Below are 4832 nucleotides of genomic sequence, written 5' to 3'. Positions count from 1 at the left end.
GGATCCGCCTCAGTATCCTTCTCAGCATCGGTTGCTTTTTCGACTGTTTTGGAAGGTTCATCGACAGTTGATTTGGAAGAGGTGCCGCCAAGGTTCTTTAGCTTGGTCTCCCAAGAACCAACATCCCAAGAAGGGCAGTCGAAACCTAATGTTTTGGCTTCATGAGCCATCTTCAACCTGGCTTGGAGGAGAGAAATGACGACGGAACTTTTGAGGCTTTCCCGGTAGCTGACCATATCCCGTTCATACTGCACATGGGCGGCTTCCAGATCGGCCTGGGCTTGAAGAGTAGCTTTGTTGAGAGCAACTTGGTGTTCTTGGGTCATAGCTTTGTATCTCTCCTCGTAATGACGAGATTTGGCGGCCGCAATCATACCTTGGTTGGAGATTGTGATTTCTGCTTCCTTTAGTTTAGATTCAAGTGTCTTGTTGAGCTTGCAGGATTCTTGATATAAGTTAACCAAGCGCTCAAGACCCTACAAAGGTAAGACGATAGGTATTAATATTGATAAATCTTTGATAATAATGTAAATTGCAGGATATGATATGAGAATACTGACCTGGTTAAGAAAAGAAGTCATAAACCCGCTAGCTTCAATGAACCCGTGCTTCTCGTAAGGAAATGTGTCAGAAATGACAGGGGAATCAGGTTCTTTCCTTTTGCGGGAACTTGAACTCCGGGGTTTGGTAGCCGGTGAGGGTTTAGGAATGATGATGGCTTTGGAGATGCTGTGTTTGGATGTAGCTGTGGTCTTGGGGCTAGGTTCTTTCTTGACCTGGATCTGGTCAGAATAGCTGTCCAATTCGTCAAGATCAAAGACTTCAGGGATCTTAGCTAGTGCTGCATAAAGGGAAAAGTTTTACTCTTTATCTTATTGCTAGGGGAGGATTTTCTAACAATTAGTGATCCTTACTTATTATCCTGACAAGTGATCCTTACTTCTGTGACAGATAGTGATCCTCAGAAGAGCTTCAGGATCAGGATCATGGATCACCTTAAGGATCCTCATACTAACGATTGGCTGTTTGTATTTCGTATTATTTTGCAGGAGTATTGAGCTTGACTTGGTCTTGGCAGCGTTACTACGGAATATTCCCCGGGTATTTCGCACTCATTTGAACGAAAATGGACGTTGTGGAGAACGTGGGAGAATGGCATGAAAGTCGGGCAGTTAGTTAGCTTAGTTTAGCTTTCATATTTAAAGGGGTGACGAGCTAAAATTAGAACACTTAGCCATTTTTGCTTACACACACTTTCGTACAGTTGCAGTCACAAAGCTCTCAGCAAACACTTAGCATTTCTAACACTTTTACTCGTTTAAGCATAGTGATCCTTGTACTTGGCTCGTCACTATCCGAAGTTGTAAACTTTAATTGATTTATTTGAGCTTGGTGATCGGTAGTTTCCATCACCCGAGGTTTTTTATGCCGGAGATCATTCATTGATCAAGGGCTTTTTCCTCGTATAAATCCTTGTGTTGTTCGTGCAATTTATATCATAGTGATCCTTATCATAGTTCTTCATTTCAAGCATCATTCCCCGTAACTTGGAGTTTGGTTGCATTATCCTAGTGTGATTTTTGACCAAAACAGTTTGGCGCCCACCGTGGGGCAATTGGTGCTTCATTTATAAGAAAGTTTTCTGTTGGTGATCATTCCGGTTCATTGCATACGAATACATGGCTTCATCAGTGAAGAATACCTCTACGGCAATGTCTGCGGTCAATTCGTCTCAGGGCATTCCACCTTTGCCTCCACCACCTGCTGGATCTCAGAAAAATGCTGAGAAGAAACCAACTCCCATTTTCTCTAAACCTCCAACTTCTTCTGCTTCTTCTACTCCCACTACTAGTGACATGTTTACCTTGATTTTGCAGATGAGAGATCACATACAGCAACAGGACAAGACCAATGACAGGATCCTCAAAGAAATCAGAGATCTCACGAAACAAAAGAAAGCGGCAGAGGATCATTCCCCACTGCTGCCCAGATCTTTGAATTTTGATACTCCGGTGATTACCGCTCAGCCTTCGGTGATTCCAGACGTTCAGTATGTGGGTGGACCAAAAGGAGTGCACTACGGATCAACAGTAATGACTCAGGCATCAGGTTCATATTTCCAGCCAGCAGGATCCTATCCTCAGCATATGGGATCCTTCATGAGTTCAGGAGCCTACTCAGGAGTGCAGTAGATTCAAGGATCCTCCTTTGTTCCAGGATCATCCCAGGTTCAAGGATCCTCCTTTGTTCCAGGATCGTCCCAGGTTCAAGGATCCTCCTTTGTTCCAGGATCATCCCAGGTTCAAGGATCCTCCTTTGTTCTAGGATCATCCCAGGTTCAAGGATCCTCCTTTGTTCCAGGATCGTCCCAGGTTCAAGGATCCTCCTTTGTTCCAGGATCATCCCAGGTTCAAGGATCCTCCTTTGTTCCAGGATCATCCCAGTTTCAAGGATCCTCCTTTGTTCCAGGATCATCCCAGTTTCAGGGATCCTTCCAGATGCCAGGATCCTTGAGGAGTTTGCAAACAGGAAGTTCGGATGTCCATCAGGGAGATTTTATTCCAATGCAGACCATTGCTTCCACTGGTCCCTCCATCATCCCAGAGTCACAGCAATATGGATTCACATCCAGTGTTCCTAACTTGAACCCAATGGGAGGTAACACTTTTAACAATTCTCTTACCACTAACCATGGATTCATGCAGGATGCAGGTATCAACTATGCTATGGCCAGAGAGTTGCAAAAACTGAAGGATATGATATCAAGTGTTCCAGGAGTGGTCAAACCTATCCCGGAGATTGCAGATGGAAGCCATAAGATATCTCGTTTTGCACCACCCATCTGTGATGCTGAGATACCCAAAAAGTTCCATGTTCCAACTATGAAGCTGTATGATGGTTCGACGGATCCTGAGGAACATATAGCACAATACAGGGAGAGGATGGAGATCAATCCAATTCCAGAAAGGTTAAAGGAAGCATGCCTATGCAAGGGATTTGGATCCACTCTTATTGGATCAGCTCTCAAGTGGCTGCTAAGTCTTCCCCCTTACTCTATTATCTCATTCGCTAATCTAGTTAACTTATTCAATAATCAGTTTTCTTGTAGTAGAAAATTTGAACGATTAACTAGTGATTTATATAGGATAACTCAGGGTCATAATGAATCATTAAGGGATTACATAACCAAATTTAGTAAAGAATCCTTAGACATTCCCAACTTGGATATAGCCACGGCTGTTGAGGCCTTCAAAATGGGATTGCTTAGGGATTCATTGTTCTATGATGATCTTGTTTTGACACCATGCAGGAACCTAGATGAGGTAAGAACCCGGGCACTCAGATTCATCCGGCTAGAGGATGACAAGAGGATCCAGGAGAGATTAGCAGGATCCTCAAAACAAGAAAAGCAAGGATCCTCGTTCAAGAACAACAAATTCAAATCCTATAACAGATCTGACAACCAGAACGTGCATGCTGTTGATCAAGAAGATGATGATGAGGATTATCCTCCAATTTCTGAATATTGTTTTTCCGTTGATAACAATGAACTAATCCTTGCAATGTAGAATCTAGGAGATAAAGCCAGATGGCCTAGAAAAAATGACAGACCGGCCGCAACCAAAGACAAATCAAAGTGGTGTGCATACCATGAGGATTTTGGGCATTTAACGGAGGAATGCATCGCGTTGAGAAAGGAAATTGGATATCTATTGAGCAAGGAGCATTTAAAAGAATTGCTGGGTAGAAAAAAGTCAAGGACTCAGGATCCTGAAAGGATCCCTGAGAAAGCTCCAGCCCCTCCGGCAGATGCACAAGTGATAAATTTTATTTCTGGAGGATCAGACATCTGTGGTACATCCTTCTCAGCAGCTAAAAGGCATGCAAAGGAAGCTAAAATGGATAATGGAGAAAGACCTGTTCGAACATCAAGTGTCTCTAAGGGAAAAGTCATAACCTTTGATGAGGATGATCGTGTTGACATCCAGGATCCTCATCACGATGGTTTAGTTATTACTCTTTTTATTTCTAACCATTTTGTCCGCAGGATCCTTATTGACGGAGGAAGCTCAGTGAACATTATCCAGCTAGATGTTCTGAAGAAAATGAGTATCCCTGAATTAGATATCATACCAAGATCCTCCGTGCTTGTGGGATTTAGTGGCAAAACTAAGAACACCCTGGGGGACATCAAACTCCCAATTTATGTCGAAGGATTACATAATTATCAAAAATTTTGTGTTATTGACTGTTTATCTTGTTGTAATGTTATCCTTGGCAGGCCCTGGATACACGATATGAAGGCAGTCCCATCTACCTACCATCAATGTGTGAAGCTCCCTAGCCCTTGGGGAATAGTCAAGATCGATAGTGATCAGCAGGAGGCTAAGGATTGTTATACTTCATCAATGAAACCAGCCTCAAAATCAAGGGATCAATAGCAATCAAAGTATCCTCCAAGCTGGGATGTCTTGGAGGCAAGAGAGCAGGATGTGGTAGAAATCCTCATGGATCCTGATGATCCTGAATCCAAAATCTATATCGGGTCAGGGATCCTTGGCAAGATGAAAGAAGACCTTGTATCCTTCCTCAAAAGAAGGAAGACTACCTTTGCATGGAAACATGAGGATATGACAGGTATATCTAAGGATATTATTACTCATAAACTTGGCATTGACAGGTCATTCAAACCAATCCATCAAAAAAGGAGGAAGTTTGCACCAGAAAGAAATGCCATTATCCAGGAAGAGGTAGAAAAATTGCTTCGAGCAGGTATGATTAGAGAGGTGAAGTATCCAAGATGGCTGGCCAATGTGGTTGTTGTTCAAAAG

Source organism: Helianthus annuus, chromosome 13 (assembly GCF_002127325.2).
Source record: "Helianthus annuus cultivar XRQ/B chromosome 13, HanXRQr2.0-SUNRISE, whole genome shotgun sequence".
In the NCBI taxonomy this organism is placed as follows: domain Eukaryota; kingdom Viridiplantae; phylum Streptophyta; class Magnoliopsida; order Asterales; family Asteraceae; genus Helianthus; species Helianthus annuus.
The sequence above is the reverse complement of the archived record's forward strand: the minus strand, read 5'-3'. Positions refer to the sequence as shown.